General features: G+C 36.9%; 1 protein-coding gene across 2 annotated transcripts in view; it reads left to right on the top strand.

Moving 5' to 3' along the window:
- Positions 1–9,168: 9,168 nt before the first annotated feature.
- LOC149234577 (protein DETOXIFICATION 27-like) overlaps positions 9,169–25,770 on the top strand; it is a 29,716-nt gene continuing 13,114 nt past the window's right edge. The window contains exon 1 of one of the 2 annotated variants that reach the window (XM_089371871.1): positions 9,169–9,547. The gene's annotated coding sequence lies outside the window, so the exon portion shown is untranslated. The remainder of the gene's footprint in view (positions 9,548–25,770) is intronic. The other variant, XM_089371872.1, reaches the window with a different exon arrangement.

Below are 25,770 nucleotides of genomic sequence, written 5' to 3'. Positions count from 1 at the left end.
TATTGTTGTGTTGTTGTCCATGAAATTAAATCGATTGATCACCTCTTTCTAGCATGTGCCACGCTACCATTCTGATCTTCGCTCTCCAACGTGTGTAATGGTAACACGCTCTTTCCCTGAGACACGTTCTTCGACACCCCTGTGAACTCGTCAAGCTCGGCTCCAACGTTCGGTGATGGTTCCAGCAGGTTACGACTCCAGCGGAACCCACATTCTCCAACTGTAGACTCCAATAGAGCCCAACGTTCTTCAGTTACAGACAAAGGCAGCTTGTCTTCCTTCGTGCAATCATGATTCTGACTCCCTTTATGTGCCACACAAATTGATGAGGCAATTTTACTGGCCGTGGAGACTGTCCAAGGGTAGATTAAATGATCAAAATGTTGATTTGCTCTCCCTTCCGATGTTTGTAATCTTACTTCTGGATCTACATGTTGGTGCGCTTTCCATGGATCACAGATAGTCATGTAAAGGCAATTCAAGCCTATGCTTGAGATCTTGCAGACAAATGATGCACAAAAACCCCTTTTCAAATTAAAAATAAAATACATCAGACCAATTAGGGTGATCGGAGGGACCACCGAAGTTGGGTTTCCTACTAAGGTGAGAGATTGAATCCCACCAAAAAAAAATGAGAATCTCACGTGAAAATCCTCACTCGAAAACTCGCTTGAGCTTTCAAAATATTGATGAAGAGAAAACCCAAATTCCATGCCTCTCTTGATCATCATCCTCCTTTTATAGCTGACTAAAAAGAAAATGTAAGAAATACTTGAGACCAAAAACAAAAACCATGAGCTAATGCCGCTAATTTATTTATTTACTACTACTATTATTAATATTATTTGGTCAATAGGTCGAGTATATTACACTCCACCGCAGGCCTGGAATTTGACGTCCTATGGGACGTATTTTTGGTTGAAGAACGTATTTGACAGGAGCAGAAAAAATTTCCACGTCAAATCCGACGTGTGATACACCCCTGCAAACCGTCAAAACGACGTCTGTTTCACTTGTTGAAACGTAAAAATTTAGGATACCTTATTTCTTAGGAGTCTGGACACTGGGAGTCTGGGACCACCGGACCAGCAGTAGTATTGGTACACAACGCAGTTTAAACTAAAAGCATTTAAATGCGTCACCGTCCCACTGCGTACTACCTAGTACTTACCATTAATTATCTAGCTACAATCCGCCGCTCATAGCCGCTCAAATTTAATCCGATGAGACTTGCAATTTGCAAATTGCAATCTACTGCAGTCTGCTAGTTCTTACGAATCACGATTTACCTATTTAGTGTTCACCCTAACTTCTAAGGCTTATGGTTTACGTATTCACCCTGGCAGCTGGCTAATTTGGAGAATTGTTGCAACTTGTAGCATCGCAGAAAAGGTGTCTTCGCGTTCTGCACATTAGGCGACTTCTACACATTCTAGAATTGACTCTGGTGCAGCGTGCTCCTCTCTTGCGGATTGACCGTGTCTGAGTGGAATCTATGAACAAACTTGGATGCTCAACAACTCAACTCTCCACTTCAAGTTTCACAGGTATTCCAATACTTTTCTCCTATAAAATAATTTGGTACCTTCGATTCCCATCTAGAGTTTGAGTTTAAGTGTAATGCATAGCAGAAGCATGACAGTTAAATAGGGTTAGGTTGAACAATATTTTAGAAATATTTATGGTGGGCATGATATGTTTCAGCTACAAATTCACAAATACAGAAATCATTCTCTTAAGTCTAGTATATCCAACAAAACAAATCAACTGATTCATAAAGACTAATAATAAGAAATGGGATTCAAGTGCCTTTCTTCCTGTTGGCAACGGTGGCATGAGAGTGATGAAGACGATATGTTGATTGTTGTTCCTTTTCTCTTGTAGAGAAGAAGCCAAAGAGGCCACCGCCACCAATCCACCCGCCTCCTCCATAGCCAATGCACACAAACACATTCACCACTGGACTCGCCTTCATTCCTTCAACTCCATAGAGTTGTTAGCCTTGGTGAGCAATGATCCCTTGGCCATCCACTTGCTTAGTGGGGAGTCCAAGCTAGCAGCCTTTGCGGCATTACTACTGCACCTCTCCAAGTTTTGAACCATGAATATCCCGTTCCCACCAACTCTTGTAGTAGTTCATCGACCGCTCTTACTCCCTCTCATTCTCTATGCTGGAATTCTAGGACTGCCCAGTTTGCCTCTGTCAGTTGTTCGTTTAACCTTTGTTTCTTCTTTGCCATCTTCTACCTGAAATCTAGGCTTTAACTCACCAAGGCATCATGGCCCATAACTAACATCTGCAGCATCTTCTCTTTTCCGTTTCTCCGGTGAAATCTCGTCCATCTGCGAGAGATTGAGGGAGAATGAAATTCTAGGGCTCTGTCTATCGTCACTTGTAGTGTCAGTCTGCGAGAGGTCGAGAGTAAATGACATGCGTGGGCTCTGCCAACCATTTCCAATCTCCAAGTAGGCTGCCATTGCGCGTTTAACTGACTACAATTCTTCAAACTCTGCTCGGATCTGAATGAATCAGAGCAATCATGTGTCAGCGACATTTTAACGGTAAAAACCTTTTTGGATAAAGCACCAAACCATTACAGATACGCGTTGACTACCAAATATGGTGATTTTTTTTCTCATATTACCTTGAAAAACTCCTTAAATATTAACGCCATGAAAACAAGTGCAAAATAGAAATTTTTCAAAGAAAAGGGTTTCAATTTGCGAGGATGCCTTCATCGTTGTGCCAAGTTTTTCAGAGGAATTCGTATTTTGATTCGTTTGAGTGCGTAGGTGTGGGGGATTGCATGTGCTTCACATCTGGCAGATGTATGGATATAGTCGTTTACAGTCTAAGCGAGGAGACATGGAGTTGGCTTCCAACGCCCACAACTATAGATAAATGTTATGGGTACCCGCGTATTATGACCTTTAAACCTAGGCCCGATATGAAGGTCGGGTGAAGCCTAACTGGCCCTTTAACATTCATTTTGTTTTGATATATACCAGAGAAAAAATTATGTTATGGGTACCTGCATATTATGACCTTTAAAGTTCCCACACTCCCGTTCGCTTTAATGTAAAGCGTGGAATGCATTCTTCGGTTAAATTCTGACATTTCCACTGTTTAGTCGTATCAATACAGGTAATTCTGGTCTCCCGCTTTAATATTTAGGAAAATTTCTCGCTGTGTGAATTTTGACCTAATCCAATAACATATCTTGAAATTTCTTCTCAACGGCTTTAATTTCCCCAATTCGGACTAAATATTGACAATATTTGGTTTCTATGTCATTGCGTTTGCATAACTTTTCTTAATATTTAGGGAATTATTCGTGCGGAGAAAGTTCAGGGGGAATTCATTCGGTTCAGCTAAAAAAATCATTCAAGTTTACACTATCGATTTCCTCGAAATTTCTCAAAATTCGATATAAGTGAATCTTCGAAGCACACACTTTATTGCAATATTAGTTGCATCTAAATATTTTGATGTCACGAGTCTAAACGTTCTTTTATCAACTTTTTCCGGTAATCATATGGGAATATAGCGATGCAATTATGGGTGAAATCGCTAGTTTATATTTAAATTATTTTATAGTTAAATTACTTTTTAATGCATTATAAGAGTTTAAACGTGTTTTTATACTTTTTCTGGTAATTATATAGGAATACAGTGATTGAATTGTTGAATGAAATTGTTATTTTACATTTTAAATTACTGTTTATACTGTTTAATATATAAATTTTATACTGTTTAATATATTAATTGATTCAATGCCCTCAGATCTTTCTGAATACTTGAATTATACAATCTCAATTTCAACAGTTAAAATATGGCATTTCAATAAATTTGCTACAAGATTTACCAGATTTCAAACAAAGGCATCAAAAATACATTCTGAGAAAGGTGAAAACGTAGAACGTCTCGTCTACCCTCTTATTAGTTCAAATTAACTGGTCGTTCCACCTAATAAACACTTTCCATATACGGACTGCCATTAAACCCAGTTCCGATATGAAGGTCGGGTGAAGCCTAACTGGCCCTTTAACATTCATTTTGTTTTGATATATACCAGAGAAAAAATTCTGTTATTAATTTTGTACGAGGGTAATGGTGTATCATATTGTATGGCCATGCTTGGCATCTGAGGATAAGGGTTTTTATTCCACTCTTGGTGCTTAATGTATGGTTGTGTTTGATGGGTAAATTTTAAATTAATAATTATTTTATTTTGTTTATTGAATATTATTTTATTTATAAGATAAAATGGAAAGGCAATGATTCAGATTGATTTATTGGGTAGTATTTAATATTTGTTCTTGCTCATTATTTGTTAAAAAAGTAATGAGCCAAATTAACTTACTGTATAGTGTTTAATATTTGTTGTATTTAATGTCGATATTAATATCCAATTTACTGATTTTTATCTCCACTCTTGCTATTTAAAGCATGGTAATCCCGGGTATATTTAAAGCATGGTAATCCCGGCCCTCTAGGAGTCACTATTATGGAAATTTGTGCAGACAAAACCATCCAGAATTGCGAATCAGTACCAAAATACGTACCAGGATGACATACTTGATTAGCTTTGTGATGCGTGAAATGCAGTTTGATGATTGACATCCATGATCCAATATACATAAATATAAATAGGCAATATACCTGTTTCAAACAAAACGGGAAAGCTGGTCTTATAGGGTTGACCCCAAGTTCCAACGACCATTCTCAGTCAGATAAGGTCCTGAAAGTTCTTACTAGCTTCAGTTTAGTTATTTCTTTTGTTTATATTTAGTGCTGGAGTCTCTGTTTGGTGTGTTGCATATTTGGGATGCAAATTTTAGCAGGTTGAAGTTTTATTCTACAATGTTGTCAACTGTTATATTCACTCTTGATTTAATGAATTTTAGTTTTCATATATATATTTTATACAGGTGGTCACAAACCTACAAATGTCTCAAAAGAGAAAGATACAAGTTACAATTGGGGAAATGTATGGATGGACAAAAGGGAAAACTTCTAGGACTCAACAAAATTCAGAAACACTTGAAGAAACCCATAATGCTCATGTGGAACCACAATTACATGAAATTTTGGAAGTTCTTCTGAACATGATGTAGATGAAGAAACAAATGAAGTTGAAGAAGAGGTTGGTGATAATTTAGAAATGAAAGTGCAAACAAAAAGACAATTTCGCTTGGAATGGTTAGATAAGTTTGTTTGGTTGAACTATGTGAGGTTTGATGATAAAATAACTATGAAGTGTAACTATTGTGAGAAGTATAGGATGAATGGACCATGGGGTTTAGGGAATGGTTGCACCACATTACAACATGATTCTCTTGTTACTCATGAAAAATCACGGGTGCATAAAGATGCTAAGGAAATATGGATTAATGCATTAGAGGGAAAGATGAAACCAATTCCAGATCATATTAGACAGGTGAGAGATGCCAATAAGGAAAGAGTGATTTCTACAATGAAAATATCATATTTCATTTGTCAAGAAGATTTATCTCTATCAAAGTATGAGAAGCTTTGCAAATTTCTAATGGATGCAAAAACTCCAAATATGCCAAAGTCTCAAGAGTACTCTTCATACACTAATCGTAAGTCTGCAAATGATTTTATATATTGCATATCAAAACATCTTGAACAGATTCAGATAAAAAATATGTTGGAAAGTCCTTTCTTCTCATTGATGGTTGATGAAAGCACTGATCGAACCTTAGAGCAACACCTTGTTATTTATGCAACATATTTAGACTCAAAGGGTCTCGAGCCACCTATCTCGCAGTTTATGAAGCTCAAAGATGTAGTAGATGGAAAAGGAAAAACAATATATGATAGTGTCAATCAATTAATAGATGTTAGAAGCCTTCAATATAAAGATTTGATAGTTGTTTCTACAGATGGAGCTTCAACAATGATTGGACATGAAAATGGCTTTGTTTCATTTTTGAAAAAGAACAATCCAAACCTTATTACAGTTCATTGTGTGGCTCATCGTGAGTCTTTAGTAGTAGCAGATGCTTCTAAGAAATTACCTGAGTTATTATTTGTTGAAAAAATTGCAAACAAAGCGTATTCATGGGTTCAAAACTCTCCAAAGAGAAGTAATGAACTTAATGATTTGCTTAGAGTCATGCAAATTGATGTTCTTGATGTTCTACAAATACATTCAGTGAGATGGTTATCTAGGGGGGAAGTTATTATAAGGCTTGTGAAGCTTATGCTAGCAATTTTAACTTTGTGGAAAAATGAAAAAAAAACTTCATCTTGGTATGATAAGACGAGAATATATACTATCCAGTTTTGTTTACATATGCTTGCTGATGTGCTAGGGGAATTGAACAAGTTGAATGTGACTTTTCAAAAAGAAAATGTAGACATTACAACTATTGGGTTGGCTCTTGAAGTAACTATAAGCACATTATCTAGATGGTTTTTGAGAAAAGAGACATTTGCAAAGGCACAACTTATCTTTCAAAGTTTTTAAATGATTCTCAAAATGGATACATTGATATTAAAGATGAAGGAAAAGTTGTAGATAGACATGAGTTACAATACATCTCTATCTTAGCCATGGATATTGAATCCAATGAAGCAAGGAAACAATCTATGAAACTTTGTATTGAAGGTACACAAGAGAGCTGTCAGCGACTCACTGAAGGTTATATAGAGACTCTCATAGACTCTTTGAATGAAAGATTTCTAGACCTTCATCTTTTTAATGCAGCGAAATTGTTCAGCCCTTGTTATTATTCAGAAGAGCGTCATAGTCGTGAGAAAAATTCAGATCGTTGGTTTTTTAAGCTTTTTCAACATTTGCAACATACTGTATCAAGTGATGTTGGATTTGTAGCTTTATTTGATGTTAAAGTTTGTAAAAGAGAGTTGCATCCTTTTGTTGATTCATAAAATCTGGCTTGTGCGGGGTTTTCTATGAAAGAAGCATGGAAAGTCTTTCGTAACACAAAACAATGGCACAAAACTTATCCTAATATGATGAAATTATGGAAAGCTGTCCTCACTATTCCTGCGAGTACAATGGATTGTGAAAGGGGATTTTCTAAGCAAAACATCATCAAGGACATTAGAAAATCGAGGCTTGGGTTGGATACACTAGATGCTCTAATGAGAGTATCTTTGAATGGACCTGAATCATCTAATGTTGATTGGCATGCAGTATATAAGATATGGACAGATACAAAGTCAAGAAGGATTCTTGAGCTTTGAAAATTCTTCTAGTTTATGTTTAATAGAGGATCTATGTATTGAGATATTCTTATTGATAAAAAAAATTGTAGTTTCTCCACAAAATTTGACTTTTAATGAAGTATAATGATTGTTTATTATTGCATAACTTTTCTGTATTTTCTCTAGATGATTTATTTGTAGTCCACATTTTATTTATAGTCTCACTAGATAATTTATTTATAGTCCATGGATTGTAAGTTTTGCAAAGATTTTATTGTTTAAATGGTCCCACCATAAATCTGAGCTATAAATCTGATATACTACAAATCTGCAATGTTAATCTAACAAGAATCATTATAAATAACAGTCATTATCAACATCTAATTTGATGACTTATTGTGTGTTGTGGATTAAATTTACAAAAATTATTAAAATAGAATTTTCCATGACACTCACATGTTTAATTAAAACTTAAAATAAAAGATAAAAAAAATACGAAAACGTCGTCAAATTAGCAAAAGGAATTTGAAATTCCCAGCCTGCTCCACCGTTGAAACTTTCCCAAATTTCCCTGTCCATTGATGTGACAGCCATCTCAAGGAATTGTTCTACCGTAGATCTTTCCAGGACCCCGAGATGTGATGGTGCCAGCGCGGTGAAACGAGTATACGGTTCTAGATGTTCGAGGGAACTGGGTTTGGTAACCTACAGCCAACCAATAGTTAAAACTCAAGTATTAACGTCAAATAACATTCAATGCGAGCATTTACACGATAACACCATAGTTTAAATTTTAATGTAATACTGTTGCATCACAACATCTTAGAACTTTATAAATCATAATATTTTATATGTTACCACGAAGTTTCAAAACTGAAAAATAAATTTAATATGTTTCCGTGAATTCCAAAGTTGTGTGTAAATTTATCATTGAAATGATAAGAGGAAATTTTGTTTATGTCGGGACGTTACAATAAATAAATTCAATATCTCAGGAAGAAAATAAAGAAAACAAAAAAATATCAGAAAAATTTCAGAAACATCGAGTTATACTACACTGCCGGAAAAAATTAATCCAGACATACAGCAGAAAAGAGAGGAAAAAACAAAACCGACTGAGAACTGGGGCCATCTAGTTAGACTATAACGCACGCTGCCACATGCTTCCAGGAAATTTAATTGACGAGGAAAGTGAAGACTGTAAGAAAAAAACAAAACTAAAAACCTTACTGTGATGAGAAGCCGTATCCCAATTAATGACTCCTGCCACATGCATGACTTCTCTCTCCAAACGCTGAAGCAAACGATAAACCAGGTAGGTAACATATACTATTGCATGACTTCTCTCTCTGACGCTCAAGCAAACGATAAACCAGGTAGGTAACATATACTATTGCATGACTTCTCTCTCTGACGCTCAAGCAAACGATAAACCAGGTAGGTAACGTTTACTATTAGGTAGGAATTGCAGAGGTGCACCAATAGCATGCAGAGTCCTAGTCTATTTTGAACTCTACTCGTGGTCTGACAGCGACCGTTTCATGGTTGTGTGGAAGACCGGCTGCCCAGAGCCCGACGAGGGTTGGTCTACCAGTTAGCTTCGACCACAAATCATACTGATTCGGATCCATAGAATATTAATGCACCTACAAGAGGTTGTGGATCAGTGACCAGAGCACTTCAATATTGAAAGGGACAGCTAGGGCTGTGGCTGTGGATCGCACTTCAATATTGAAAGGGACTGCTAGGGCTGTGGCTGTGGATCAGTGACCAGCGCACTTCAATATTGAAAGGGACTGCTAGGGCTGTGGCTGTGGATCAGAGACCAGTGTACTTAAATTTTGCTGCAAATATATGGTCTTGAATGTGACATCATAAATCAATTGCACGTCAATTTCATGGCAAGCAATTATTGGCTTCTCCTCCATGTAACTCGATTTTTTTACCCATATATTCATTTGTTGCATACCTAGCCAACTTGCAATTGACAAGTCTTAATATTATTGAGTTTGGAGGGCATTGTTCCTTCCTTTCCCTCCTCTCTGACCGGCCGGCTGAAGCAAGCGATTAGAACTTGAAGCGGAGGCAGAATGGAGGACGATACTCTGCAAGTTCCAATTCTGGAGAGGAAGGAAGAAGGAAGGGACAGTATTATAAACTTCCAGGAAGACAGTGAGGCAGAGTGGGGTTTGGGGAAGAGACTTTGGGTTGAGTCGAAGAAACTATGGTCTCACGTCGTACGGGACAAACCTTGTTACACAAGCCTTCGTAGGCCACTTGGGTGATCTGGATCTTGCTGCTATTACTATCTCGACGACTGTCATTATTGGTCTCAGTTTCGGGCTGCTGGTCAGTATTCAAATGTCGGAAATTTTTGTTCTGTTTTGTTTAATTTTGGGTTCCTTTTGTCGAATGTTCAATCATTGGGTTTCTGTGGAGGAATTTGTTGCGTAGGTGTTTGCTTATTTAAATAAAAGTTGCATTGTAATCTTTTTTGAAATTTGTTAGGGGAGGCAGAATTTTTTTAGTTAAATGTTTAATAAAAAAAATTATCTCTTATATGAAGGTTTGATATAGGTGTAAAATAATATTTTATGATTATTAATATGCATTGGGCAGTAAAGGATATTATGTAAAGGTTTGATGTCTAGGTCCAAAATAATATTTTATAATTATTTTTATATACTTGGGAGTAAATATATGTTGAAATCTGATTTTTGGGTGTTTTATATTAGTTGGTATATATTTTGCTTAAATTATTTGATTTGTATTCAAAATTAAATTAATTTTTGGATTTAAGTGAATTGGAGAGTAAATGATTTTTTTTTTAATATTAAAGTTATTTGTGATTTATATTTTATTTATATATCTAAGCAATTGTCTTTAAAAGTACAAAGTATACTAGAGGAATATAATATTTGGGAAGATCATCTTGCCATCTATAGGATCCACCCACTGTTGAATGCATGCATCCAAAGTATGTCAAACTCTCCAATATAAACATAAGGTATGCCCACTGCTCACAACTTATGCATGAGCACAAAGTGTTGACATACTTTGCCAGAAGTGTGCCACACCGTTCTCCAACACATGATGTCAGATTTTCGCAAGAAGTGACACACCTGGGGCAACATCTGTCAACACTCAGTGTTCATGCACAGGTTGCAAGCAATGAGCTCACCTCATGGTGTTTGCATTAGAGAGTTTCGTAGACCCTATGTGCATGTATTCAACAGTAGACTTTGTTCTGGCAATATTTTTCAAGATTTTTCAACATAATCATGTCTTGCCACTGGAACGGGGAAGTTATAATTAAACCCTCCCAACCACTTAAGATATACATCACTGACTATCCATCACAATTAATTCCACCGGTTGTTAGATCGTGTAAACAATCACCAAACCTGAGGCATGGGATTCAACAAGCACAGATTTAACTGCTAGCAGTTACGACCTATTCATGCTGCCTCAAACCCAGGTCGCTATTGTCGCTCTTTCACCAATGTTGTCTGCCCTTTGCTTCTACTCTCTCAGATAACTAATTAGAAACTGAGGGCAAGGCAAGCAGGGACAATGTACCAATGACATAAGCGAAATATTGGTCGGACGTGCTCAGATTGCAAAGAAGAGAGAAATTCATAGGAGTATTTGCTGTTCAGAGTATTCAGCACAGAATTCCATCTCACTGAAGCCCAGGAAGAGGGAAAAAAGCCCAATTGGTCTATTTGCTTCCTCTCATGGAGGCTCGGGAGTTCGGTGAGATAATGGAGCATGTAGGGCAAGCTAATTTTTCCTTGGACAACTCAAACGCTGGAGTATAGAATGTGCAAGTTCCGTGGTTAAAAATGGTTTGATGAAAAAGATGAAAATTGATGATTTTTATTGGCCGGATGAATAGTATTTGTTTAGCTAAAAATATAATAATAATAATAATAATAAACTAATTATCAAATATAAAAAAATCTTTTAAAATCAATAATAACAATATAACATAATCAAAATTTGTTTGACAGTCCATAAAACTATGAATAAGTCTTGAAACTTTAAGAAAGCAAAAACCCACAACCAAATTTCAACAACGTGGAGCTTTCTAGACGTCCATAAAACTATGAATAAGTCTTGAAACTATAAGAAAGCAAAAACCCAAAACCAGATTTCAATAACGTGGAGCTTTCTAGACCATTCACCATTCAGACCTTCTTATTGAAAGGTGCACAAAGTAGTCATTGGGTATCACAAATATGTGGAAATTATTTCTCTTAATATTAATGATGAGAGAACCTATATATATCTATCTATTTAGAAAAACCTTCGTCTCAATTTAACTCAATTATCAGTCAAGGAAAAAATATCTAGGAAAAAATATCTATGTGAAATTAATTTGATTTTTACTTATTAAAAAAACTATATTTTAACAAAATATTATATTTTAAATAAAAGAAATTACATTTCAAAATAAAGTATATGTAATGTGATATGGTTTAACTATGTATTTTCTAGGCCGTTAAAAGGTAGGTTCATCTGATTTCAACATAATTAAAAGAATCTAGATTTATTTTGAAATTTTATAGTAATAGTTGTAAATTTAAGGTAATTAAGAAAGGTAAAAGCTAAAGATACTCCTTGCTAAGATGATGATTAGTATCTTTAGATGTGGGTATCTTTGTTGTAAGATTTTCTTTCCCATAGTCCGTATAATAAAAAAAATTAAAACGCTTACCACTAACCACACTGACAACACTACAGAGTGCTCTACTTTATTTTATATATGATAAAGCTACAAGTGGAGTTGTGTACTGGATGGTATGTGTTGTCACTGTTGGATCGTTGTCGCATGCATTTCCGCAGGGCAGAGGAGCTTCGCAATTTGGTCTCTTCCCACTGTAAATAAATGCAGTCTTCTGCAGCAGCTCGTTCAGGCCACCCTCTGCGCTTTCGTCATTTTTGGTTCGATCCTCGTTATGTCTCTTTATTGTAAAACCAAGGCCAGTGTGTTGTTTCATTTTTTGTTGAGAGCACATTAGGCTAGGTACAGCAGGAGGTCGAGGCAGCGAGATATTGAAGGAGATGGGGAAGCTCAACGCCATCAACAATGGAGGATGCTAAAGTTGTTACAGTTAGAACTCGCTAGTTCTTGACTGACAGGCTTCTAGCAAGGAAACAGTTTGTAAAGATTTTGGGTGCCCTCCATTTCTCTTATACTGATGAAGTTGTTGCTTGGGTGTTGGTTTTGGGTCCATTGACTGTTTCAATGTTTAGTTTCATGATGTGTGCACTGTGGACATGCATTAGGGCCCAGGAAAAGAAGTATTACCGCGTTTGAAGGAGACGGGGAAGCTCAACGTTTACAGTTAAAACCCGCAAGTTCATGCCTAAAAAGCTTCTGGCAAGGAAACAATTTGCAAATATTTTGGTGCCCTCCATTTCTCTTATCCTGATGAAGTTGTTGCTTAGGTGTTGGTTTTGGGTCCATTGAATGTTTGAATGTTAGGTTTAATCATGTGTGTACGTGTATCAGTGCCCGGGAAAAGAAGTATTACTGTGTTTTAAGTTAAAGAGGATGTACATGTGCCAATCATTTTGGCTCAACTAGGACCATGGCCATGGGATTTTGTAGCCCCACGACAACATACTTCGACAGGACCAAGATAGGCAGTTTCTTTAATGCGGGACATCTCATCTAGTCGCGAGTTCGACTCTTAGGGAAGTGCGTAGGTCTTGCTATGATTACTTATTCTGCAGATATGTTCATGGCAGATTTGCAGCATTAGAAGGACAAGAAGGACGATGGTCCTGCCTCCTCCTCTAGCGAGGTTCTGTAACATAAATATTACTCTCTGAGTGGTAGTCGAGTCCAGGACTGAAGTGGGATTGTCGAGAAACAGGAGACTCATATTCGTGAGCATCTCATACTCGATGCTTACCCTCTTCTGTGCTCCTCTCGAAAGCTCCTCGTAGGAGCGGCCCCCCATGATGGTTCGATAAATTCCTGGGCACTGAGGTTGATGTATTTTCATATGGTTTAAAATGTGATTTGTTGGACAAAAATAAAGTGCTGAGATTGGAGGGGATGAATAGTCTAGCCTAACTCAATTTAGTTGATCTAGATTTAACTAGATTTATGAAGGAACAAAATAAAATACAGATATAAAATGAGAGTTTGAAAGTGGTAACCAGAATAGAATTTAATTTATTAATACTAAAGTACTTAAAACTGTTTACATGTAAAATGGAAAGAAACTAGCTTGGTCAATATTTATGAACTATGTTACAATAAGGCTCGGAGGCTTATTTAATATTGAGAAAAAATGGAAAGCCCTAAACATCCAAAATCCTATTATGAACTTGAAAATAGTTGTTAGTCAACTAATCTTTGGGTTTGGATAAAAAAAGTTCATTTTTGAGATTTTTTCCACCTTTGTTATTTTATATAGAGAGAATCACTGAAGAAGATCGAGTTGATTCAAAAGCAATTTATATCCTACAACGTCAAGATTGAAGGAAATACTCCCTATCATTTTCTCTTGATTGACGCTAGTCTTTCCCCAATTGAAAGTAAAGCTAAGGTGTTATAAAGAGGTGATCAACCCCGCTCTTGCTAACCCTCTTGCTAACCAGAATTATCTTCTGTCTTGACTAGTGCGAAGAAAAAAATGAACATTGTGAAAACAAGAACTAATTTTCATGAACTAAACTAATTGAGGTGAGAGACTCATTCTACAGCTCAATATGATAGATGTGTAGGTCTCTTGTTCATCAGTTATTTTAAAATAAAAATAAAAAATAGATTCTAAATAGAAAAATAATGATTATAATAAAAAATTGAATATAAAGTAATAAAATATAAAATTGTTAAAATAAAATAGTTTAATGTTGTATATAAAAAATAATTTAATATAAATTATCAATAATATAAAAAAATATATTAATAATAAAAAATTGAATATAAAGTAATAAAATATAAAATTGTTAAAATAAAATAGTTTAATGTTGTATATAAAAAAATATATTAATAATAAAAAAATATACATTAATGAAAAAGATAAACCAGATAGATAAAGTATATTATCACCGCTAGTGTTTTCTTATTCCACCTTGTCCAAAGGCTGAGGTGCACCAATTGCATGCAGAGTCCTAATCCATTCTGAACTCTACTTGCGGTCTGACACCGGTCGGCAGGACCAGCTGCTGCCTCAGACCGCGACCAGGGTTGGTGTGCCAGTTCGCTTCAACTCCGAATCATACTGATTCGGATCCATAGGATATTCTGTAGCCAACTTTCCATTGACAAGCCTTTTTATGCTCTGAAGTCAAGTCTTATTATTGAGTTTGGAGCGTATTGTTCCTTCCTTCCCCTCCTCTCTGACCGGCCGGTTGAAACGAGCGGAGGAAGAATGGAGGACGATTCTCTGCAAGTTAATAATATTTTATAATTATTAATATATATTTGATAATAAAGTTTATATTGAAATTTTATTTAAAGGTGTTTTTAAATTGTTTTGCTAAGAAAAAAATGTAATTTTATTCAATTTAAAAGAAGAAGGAAAAAATAAAATAAAAATTTGCCAATGTTCCAGAACATTCCATCATGGTAGCCAAAAATATCTACAAAACTATAGATATAAAGCTCCAAAAAATCATTCTTCCAAAAACAGCATTCCATCATGATAGCCAAAAAATCTACAAAACTATAACCACAAAGCTCTAAAGAAAACATTCCTCCAAAAAGAGGAGGTAAAAAGAGTAGTTATAAAAAATTTACATTTGGGGTCAAGTGTAAGAACACTTAACTACCTTTTTCTTCCTTTCTTTTTCTCTCCTTTTCTCCAAACTCCTTGATTGGGAGTGGCATTTATAATTGACAATTGATTGTCTTTTCTTCCTTTCATTTTCTCCATTTTTCTCAAAACTCCTTGATTGGGAGTGGCATTTACAATTGCCAATTGATTGTCTTTTGATTTTGTGCCACCTTCGGTAGAGCCTCTTTATCTAAGTCTGAACTTTCAGATGCATAAGGTCTTTTAATGTTGTCCATCTCAAAGGTAGATTCTTTGTTTTGTTGCACTCGAGCTGAGGTTTTTACTACTATTGTGCTTTGAATTATTGTTCCTTCTAATCAACCCCTCTATCCACGGATGTTCCTTATGATTTTTGGGTATCCATAGGGTTCTCCATTATTCCATATTCCTCTTCCTCTAAGGAAGGTTGCTCCTAAAATTGCCAAACCTTTGACTTTTGGAGTTTTTTGTTTTTATTTTTGGATCTTTCTTTGCATATCGCACGAGTTTTGTGGATGTCCACTCTGAAGACATATACGACATCTGAATGTTGTATTTTCAAAATATAATAGCGGGGTCCATTGAAAGTTGTTATAATTCAGGTTGATACGGCCAACTAAACCCTTACTAAAGTCTACTTCTACACATATCTTGGAAAATGTAAAATTTTCCTGTTGTTCGCTTGGAGTTCCCTGCCTCTGTGTCATCGCTAATGTCTCACGGGGAGGTGGCCACTTATCCTCTCACGAACTGCGCCAGCTCTTCCTCAACGGTTCGGTATTTTGGTTACACTGTGGAATGACTCATCTGCCAACTCAGTGGTCAAATCAGACTTCAGACTTTTATATGTCACAGCTTAATTCCCCTGTCAAATCTGGTTTCTCCATCGGGCACAATCTCCGCCATCAGATCTGGAGCCCCCAGATCTTACGGTGTTTGCTCATTTCACGTTGTTGACTTACTTGACCATTACCCCGTGATGAGAGGTGGTTTTCTCTCTCATCCACTGCACACACGCCATGCAATGTATGGAATCGCTCGTTTTCTGCCAAATCCACTTACCGCCCAAGGATGCCTCCGATATTTCGCCGGTTTTGGAGCGCGGGACCCGCCTTTCACCTTAGCGCCTTCCCTACAGTTTCTCGGCTTCCCATGCGATCGAGCGCTTCGAGGCTTTTCCTTCTCGAGGGGTTTTGCCCAGTGATGCGCCATCAGAAATGGCCTTCGTTTCTTGATCTGAGCTTCCCAATTGCCAATTTTCCTCCTGCGTGGTCTCCATGGGCCTCGGTCAGCGCGCTTTGACTGAGGTCCTCGTCGTTCCTTGCTGGCTGCAAACTGCCACTGTCCAGAGGTCTTCCTGATAGCTCTTTGTTCATAAATTCGAAGTCTGTCTTGATTTGATACAATCATGGCACTTTGCTAATTTTCATGGATCCAATTCGGATCACAGCCTTCCCACTGAAAAAGCTTTTGGACCACCAAAAGTTGGTTTTCAAGCATCGACTAAGTGAGGTTACAATTGTCTCACTTGTCTAATCTCTATCCACTTTGCACTGCTCGACTTTGAACCCTTGAGTCCAACTCTGAGGTACTCAACATCTCCTCTACGCGTCGTCCTCACCTTCCTGTCCAGAACTGTGTCTTCTTGCAATTCATTAAGATATTCAGGTAGCAGGTCATCAATAGAAGGCAATTGACTCTACTCTTCGGGATCCTCAATTAGTGAAGGTTCAAACAATCTCAACCAATCTGCATTCACGACTAAGTAGATGTGCATGTAAGCTGGTAGATCAAGGCAAAAAGCATTCTCACCAATCTTCTCAAGTATCTGGAAAGGTCCATACCTGATAGGCTTTAGCTTTTTACCTTCACCTTGCATCTTGTCCTTGCTGATATACAACCAAACTTAGTCACCAACTTGGAAATTATGCTCCATCCGATGCTTGTCATGCCTTGCCTTGTATTTGGCTTGGCTCTTTTCCAGTTGTTCCTGTACTGCCTGGTGGATCTCTTGGATTTGTTCAATGAACCTATTTGTCCTGTCCACATCACTGTGTCCCTCAACTGTGGTGTCTTTACCAAAGACAAATCCAAAGGATACCTTGGGGTGAAACCAAAATAGGTCTCAAAAGGAGATCTCTGTGTAGAGGAATGTTTTGCTCTGTTGTAAGCATGTTGTACATAACATAAATGTTCATCCCAAATCTTAGGATGTTTGCTACAATATCCCCTGAGTAATTGGATCACTGTCTTGTTAACTACTTATGTCTGGGCATCAGTTTGTGGATGAAAAGCTGTGCTTTTCTTCAGTTTGGTGTCCATCAGTTCCCACAGACTTGAGCAAAACCTCCCCACAAATCGGGTGTGTCGATCAGATACAATGGAAGTGGGTAATCCAAAATGAACCCATACATGTTCAAAGAACAGTTTTGCAGTTTGCTCAGTTGTAATCTGTTTATTACAAGGTATCAAAATACACATTTTGTTGAACCTATCCACAACATCATATAGATAATCATGACCTTTCCTAGATTTAGGCAGTCCTCCAACAAAATCCATGGAAACACTTTCCCAAGGGTGAGAAGGAAAAAGTAATGGAGTGTACAAGCCTAGTTTTCTATTGTTGGGCTTGCTTTTAGCACACATAGTACACCCTCTTACATATCTAGAAACTGTCTCATTCATTTTTGGCCAATAACAAAATCTTTGCAGCTGTGCAACTATTTTACTTACCCCAAAGTGACCGGATATTAGAGAAGTGTGTGCTTCTCGAATTATCTTTACTCTTTCAATTTGTGGAATGCATAACTTCCCCCAATGGTATAAGAGTCGGTCCTTTACATGATAATCCAATTCTTTTACTTGTTTTCCTTGACTTAAAGTTGCATATACATCTTTAAAGTCTATATCTTGAGCATATTGTTCAATGTAGCTCTCATGTAACACAGAATTATGCTTAAGTATAGTTGATGCATTTATAATGGGTCTAGATAACATATCTGCAACCTTATTATGTATGCCCTTTTTATATCTGATGACTAAATGAAAGAAAACCCATCCATATATAGTGTTTTGATTGCTGCAACTTAGTTTGGGAGTGTAGATATCGAAGTGGTTGATGATCAATATGTATTACTGTCTCTTTGCCCATTAAGTAATGTTTCTACTTTTTCACACTCTGTACTAATGCATACAATTCTTTATCATATGTAGGATAGTTAACCACTGTAGAATTAAATGTCTCGGAATGATAACATATGGGTTTACCGTGCTGTGTCAACAATGCTCCCATGGCATAGTCACTGGCATCTATTTGGATCTCAAATGGTTTTTGAAGATCAGGCAGTGCTAGTACAGGTGTTGTACTAATATTTTCTTTCAAGGTGTCGAAGGCTTTCTGCTGTTTGCCTCCCCACTGAAACACCTTGTTCAATCTTGTTAAAGCATGTAAGGGAGCCGCAATTAAGGAAAAGTTAGAAATGAACTTTCTCCAATATTGTGCTACTCCTAAGAAGCTTCTGACTTCTATAACAGATTTGGGTTTAGGCCAGTTTACAATGACTGCCACCTTAGAGGGATTTATCTTCAATTCACCACCCCCTACTATATGACCCAAATAATTCAAAGATGTTTTTCCAAATTCACATTTTGAGAGTTTAACGTGAAGTTTTTATCTTTTCAAAACTTCTAGTTTTTGCTTAACTTGCTTTAAGTGTTCTTCCCATGTTTTGCTAAATATCAGAATGTCATCTAGATACACAATAACAAAATCATCAAGAAAAGGTCTAAGTACATCATTCATTAATCTCATGAAAGTAGCAGGAGCATTAGTTAAGTCAAAAGGCATAACTAGCCACTCATACAATCCCTGCTTTGTTTTGAAAGCAGTCTTCCATGCATCTTGTTCTGCAACTTTGACCTGATGGTATCCACTGTGCAAGTCTAACTTGGAAAAATAAATAGCTTCTTTCAATTGATCTAACAGATCATCTATGCGAGCAAGGGGATAACGATTTTTTATTATTATCTTATTCAGTGCTCGGTAATCAATGCACATTCTCCACGAGCCATCTTTCCTTCTCAACAAAATGATTGGAGACCCACATGGTGATGTGCTAGGTTTGATGAACCCCTTCTCGAGCAACTCCTGCACCTGCTTCTTGATTTCTGCATTCTCTAAAGCGAACAACCTGTACATTCCAATGTTAGGCAATGGAGCATCTTACTGCAAAATAATATCATGCAATATTTCCTTTTTAGGTGGCAGACCTTTTGGTTCTTGAAACAAGATATCATACTCTGAAACAACCTTTTCTAAATCAGCTTGTTGTTTAGCATTACAGCCCTCAAATACATTGGTTTTATCAAGTTTCTTTTCCTTTACAACCATCAGTAAGAATTTTTACATGAATTGATCATTCGTTTCATCTGCTCTGAGTTTATGAGAGTATAATTATTCTTAAGCTTATGAGCTCTTACAAAGTATTCGATTCCATCTTTAACAAGTAGATACTTGTTCTCAGCTCTATAGAAAATAGCTTTTATGTCATACAAGTAAGGACTTCCTAAAACAATTCCACATATATCCAAAGGAATTATGTCTAACTCAATCTCATCTACAAACGCTGACCCAAAAGAAAACTTGAGTTTGCACTGTCTAGTCACCTGTAGTTGTGCTTTATCATTCAACCATCCTAATGGGTACTTGTGAGGTGTAGTTACTAATCCCAACTGCTTTACAATTGCTTCAGAAATTAAATTTACTTGTGAACCACTATTAAACAAAGTATCAGTCTTTTGATGTTTGGAAATAACTTGAATATGGAAAAGCTCATGTCTTTTTCTCTCATTTTCTTCATCAATAGTAGATTGTGCAGAATTACTAGTAGATGCTTCAGAATTCTTACCTTTTATACCTGTGGCTGAAATGGTTGTTTCATCTCCTGAGTCTGACCCAAAATCTTTCTAAATAGCTACAACAATCTTCTTCTTCTTGCCCTCAAACATCTTAGGTCTCAGCTCTGGATGCAGAATCCAACAATTCTCATCATCATGCCCATCCTTTTTACAGTGAGTGCATGAAACCTTGTTTTTCTGTATAGTGTTAGCCTTCCTTGCTTTCCATTTCTGCTTTATTTTCTCCTTATTCTTGTTTGCAGTGGGTTGGGATGATCCCCCAACTTCTGGGCTTCCATTCTTTTCTCTAGCTTCTAGATGAGTAGCTTGTACAGATACCTCATCTATACTAGTGGGATTAAACATGAGGATAGTGTGCCTCATGTAGCTGTCTAGACCACCAATGTACTTCAACAGAGTCTCAGGTGAGTCTAATGAGATTCCTACAATCAATGCTCTCTTTCTAAATTCTTGAGTGTGCCCTTGCACACTTTGCCCTTTCAACTGTCGAAGAGTTTGCCAACTCATCATGGCTTGTTGCATGTAGGCCAATGGATAGAACTGTTTTTTTTTGCAGAAACAAATTCACTCCAGACAGAGATAGTCTTACCAATTGAATCTTTCTCTTGTCTGAATCGATATTCTGCACTATGCAATAAACATCAATTTGTCTAATAAAATTGTCCAGCTTTTATGCATTCAACTCTCCATCATATATAGGTAAATCAAATTTAACATCTATTTTAATCAAAGATGCCTTTTTTTGTGTTCAGGGCTATTAAGAGGTGTGAGAAAGCTTTCCTCTTTCCCTTTTCCTTTTGAGTGGTCGTGGAAGTGAGACTCATCTTCTCCTTTGTCTTGTTTAGTGCCTGATGAATCTTCATCCTTATGTTTTCTAAAGTTCCTATACATTTCTTCTACCATGGACTTTATGGCTAGGAAACTATCTATGAATTGAGGGTCTGGCCTCATAGAACCTTCCTCTGACATTGTCTTCCAAGGATAGACTCTCCCAATTTCAGGATGAGTTTCGACCAACTCTCCTTCTCCTAATTTGAGCTTTGATCTAGTTAGCATTCAACAGCTAAACCAACACAAGCTTGTCTAACCTTAACAGCCTAAAGCTTTGATACCACTTGATCTAAAAATCACCCGTGAGTGCTCTCAGTTAAATAATTAATGAATGAAGGTATTATAGACTCATGTGCTGGTGTGTGTCTATGTTATCTTAGGCAATGGATCGATTAGATTGAAAAATACACAGACACTGGAAAATGGAAAACAGTAAGAGAAACACAGTAAGCAAATGCAATAACACAACAAATTAATAAGGAGTTCACCCTATTCTCCAGGGCTATGTCTCCGATCCATCTTTCAGTGGTGGTCTTCTTTTATTATGTCTTTAAAGCAGAGATTTACAATGAGGAGCTCTACTTGAGTCTCCTGAAACAGAGAATGCTTAGTAGGGTGGTTCTTGGATTCCCCAAGCGACTAGAGTGCACAGACTCTTTCCTTACCAAGTCTCGACCTCAACTGGTCTTGAATGGGGTGAGTCCAATTTGGTACTCAGTTCTCGACAGATATCCTCTCAGGCATTTCTTGAACCTCTCAAGCCTGGCTCTGTTTGCTCGACGTTGCCTTAGGTCAGCTCGGCTCTCTGTTCTCTGCTTCTTGCTTCTGTCTCTTCTGTCTCTTAGTCTCATTGTCTCTTTCTTTCTTACAGTGCTCGCCTTCTTTCCCCTCTCTTTGTCGTTTTTCTCTGTCCGTTCATGGCTTAAGCCAAGACGTCCCTAACTGTTCGCTTCCTCTTCCGCCCCTTCAAATCACCTGCTATTGTTCGCTTGGAGTTCCCTGCCTCTACATCATCACCAACATCTCACAGGGAGGTGGCCACTTGTCCTCTCATGAACTGCGCCAACTCTTCCTCAACGGTTCGGTATTTCGGTTACACTGTGGAATGACTCATCTGCCAACTCAGCGGTCAAATCAGACTTTAGACTTTTATATGCCGCAGCTTAATTTCCCTGTCAAATCTGGTTTCTCCATCAGGCGCAATCTCTGCCGTTAGATCTGGAGCCCCTAGATCCTACGGTGTTCGCTCATTTCGTGTGGTTGACTTGCTCGACCGTTAGCTCGCGATGAGAGGTGGTTTTCTCTCTCATCCGCCGGACACGTGTCGTGCAATGTATGGAATCGCTTGTTTTCTACCAAATCCGCTTACCGCCCAAGGATGCCTCTGATATTCCACCGGTTTTGGAGCGTGGGACCTGCCTTTCGCCTTAGCACCTTCCCTACGGTTTCCCGACTTCCCATGTGACTGAGTGCTTCGGGGCTTTTCCTTCTTGGAGAAATGGCCTCCGTTTCTCGATCCGGGCTTCCTAACTGCCAATTTGCCTCTGCACGGTCTCCATGGGCCTCGGTCAGCTCGCTTTGACTGAGGTCCTCGTCATTCCTTGCTGGCTGTAAACTGCCACTATCCAGAGGTCTTCCTGATAGCTCTTTGTTCATAAATTCGAAGTCTGTCATGATTTGATACGGTCATGGCACTTTGCTAATTTTCATGGATCCAATTTGGATCACTAAATAAAGATTTAATGTCTATCTAAATGCATATTATATGATAGAGTTTCAAAAATATAAGAGTTTAAAAAATTTACAAAAGAGAATTTATTATTATAAATAGGCAGGGAAACATCGTCAAGGTGTAAGGCAATGTTAAACTAACCATTAGAGAGATCAGTGTGTAGAAATGTCAAACCATGCAATTTGACCTCATATTGAAAAGTGTTTGAGACTATGTCTAGATTTTTTCCTCGAGCACAAGCTCTTTGTTATGTGAGTTAGAAGAAAAACCATAGAGGGCTAAGGAATTCAAGCTTTACTTAGAACCTTCAAGCTAGGAAAGGTTAGGGAATATTTGACTCATTTAAAGCCATAAATAGAACCCAATTGGTTTGGTCATCGTGAACCCTAATGAAGTGTCCCAAAAAACTAGGGACCCAACCTAGGGCTTATGCTCTATATTTAACATCGAGTAAGAAAATATCTGAAACGATTGTTTAACATTTTTAAAGTGAACCAAAGGGTTAACTTCCAGGGTCAAAGAATATTTGAAAAATAGTAACTAAGAATCCTACCGGAACACTAAGACATCCCAAGATATCACAAATATAAACTAAGATAAAGGAACTTAAATGTGCATCCTTAGCAAGTGTTATGGTAAGACATCCCAAGATATCACAGATCTAAACTAAGATAAAGGAACTCAAAGAAGCATCCCCAGTAAGTGTTAGGGTAAAATTGACTTAGTGAAATAGAAAGTTATTAGGTCCACAGATGGCTAATTTGAGCACATGGCACATGGTTTTGGTGCCCCTTGGGATTAGTGGCCATGGATTATATGTGACAAAGTCTTTAAAAAGATTAGGGATTCTTCTTTGTAATGTGACTAAGTTGAACAGAGGGCTCACTTGGCTGAGCCAAAATGTTAGTTGGCTTTGTTGCATGTAAGTCAAGGCATGGTTTTTTTTAAGGCATATGATAATAATAGTTTTATGGTTGCATACTTGAATATTTCCTAAGGAGGAATATAGGTCTACCAGGTGAGATGCAATCAATGTACACAAGAAAAATATGGTGAGGAGAGCATTTGGTGTGAGAAGTTGTATAAAAGCAAGAGCATGGTGCTATATGTAAATACTGATGTGCTAAATCTAGATAATAGTAACTCTAAAAATATTAAAAATATTGTAATATAAATATTCTGATGTTTAAACAAATTAAAGCTAAATAAATCTATATTATTTTTAATAATAATATTTTTTTGCTAGTTTATGTGAGTCCTGAGATGATTGACACAACTAACCTGTGGCTTAAGTATCCATGACCTAAGGGCATCTAATCCATCAAAATCACCCAGGGATTGCACCCAACCTAGACCACACCAGCCCTTAACATGGTTGGTTTTCGCCCACGAATTTTCGAACTAGTGACCTTTACACCACGTATTGCCTTAACAGAAAACCCTGTCACCATCTAATCTATGCCTCATGGGAAATAATATGTATAATGAATTATATTTTTTTTCTCTTTCCTTTCATTATTACTACATGATATATTTCTTTAACTTTGAATCATTTTCTTTATTATTACTACCTAAGATAATTTTTAAACTTTAAATTATTTAACATCCCTCCTCCTTCTGCTTGTTAGTTGACTTCAACACAATCAAAAATAGATTTTCCTATTTTTGCAATTATTTCCTAGTTTCATACTTGGGTCTTTGGAGGGGGCTCGAAAACAACCCCATCATTTACATCTCTTTTCCTTCTAGTTTGGGTCTATAGGATTCTCCTCAACTAGTTACTCTTTTAGTCATCCTCGACTTTGCTAGTGTCTATAATGGCTAGGCAAAGGGAACATTACCATAGGAGGAGTGGCATTTGATGCAGTTTGGGCGGTTCACAAGCTTGGTTTGAGGCCAAGACTTCAACATGTTGATTTAGGGAGTAGATACCACAAGAAATGCAATAAGAACTTACAGAAGTTGTGGATAATTTGATACAAGAGTGACAATGTTTATTGGACTTGGGGATTATGGCTAAAGTTGTTCCACTGCCATACTCAAAATCAAATAAATCAATACCTTTGAACATGATTTATATTGGCACATGAATTCATTGTTAAGAAAAGTCTTGCTGGAGGACAATGATGTAAAGGATGAAATACTCCTCATGTAGGATGATATTTACTTGGAGATACATGACTTGGGCATCAATTGGACAAAATTAAAATCAAACATGCACCAAGATTGGATTCATAATCAGTTGAAATGTCAGGTGAAGCTAAAGACACCCCACTAAAGGTGGATCCCTCAAAATATAATTAATTTTCTACATGTCTTTCTAATTCCGTGGCTTTTATGTTTTTGTTTCCTTTCTAACATAGGTAAATATATGCATCTAAGAATTCACATCCAACCACAATGATGGCTTTGTTATGTAATCTCTTTTTGTGATAGTTTGAATATAAATTTTATGAAGAAAAAAAGCTAGATGCACTACCATTGGTCAATGTAATCTTCTACAAAATCAATGAAAAAATAACTTTATAAGAAAAGGAATTGTTTATTGGTGATATTTTTTGGAATCATACAATTTTATTTAGTCAACTTAAACTTTGTACATAAAATTTTATTTCAAAAAAAAAATTATTTACAATTTAAAAAATAATAATAATAATTGTAAAAAAATTAAAAGTAAATTTAATTCATAAAAATATTTTTACATTATTTTAAAAATTAACACTTTGATGGGGTTAAGAAGATAAGGGGGAAGTTTTTTTTTGGAAATTTTTCTTATTTTGCCTAAACTTATGGGGATATTGTGTAAAAGGTGGTCAACATTGTACAAATGCTCAAAAAACCGCGAATAGGTTTAACAAAGGCCGAAGATGACTGCGCAATGACTACAATATTCTTCATCTGACAAGGTGTCCACTAGTCGTGTATGTTGGTTAGGTATGGGTTAAGGTGGTGATTCAACTAAGTATGGTTCGACGGACAGTTGAGACTTTTCACATACGAGGACAACTCACCCATGTGAGTTGGCTAGAGATTCCTTACAGTTGAACATGGAAGATCAACACCATATAAGGGATTGTTGTTGATGATCAAGGGTTTAGCTAGTTAATGTTTTGTTCTACTCATATTCTGCTCAGTTCTGTTTGAGGTTGTTTTACATTGCTAGTGTTATTTAATACTATACTTGTTTTATTCTCTGGTTCTATGAATGATAATTTCGAGGCTCCAGTAGTTGCTCCATCTATTGTTATCTGCTACTCTTTGCATTGTAATGACATTGACTAGTTGCATTATATGAATGATGTCATTTTGAGTCC

Source organism: Pinus tabuliformis, chromosome 8 (assembly GCF_031772625.1).
Source record: "Pinus tabuliformis cultivar Carrire ecotype Pingquan chromosome 8, CPIR1, whole genome shotgun sequence".
Taxonomy (NCBI): Eukaryota; Viridiplantae; Streptophyta; class Pinopsida; order Pinales; family Pinaceae; genus Pinus; species Pinus tabuliformis.
The sequence above is the reverse complement of the archived record's forward strand: the minus strand, read 5'-3'. Positions and strand labels throughout refer to the sequence as shown.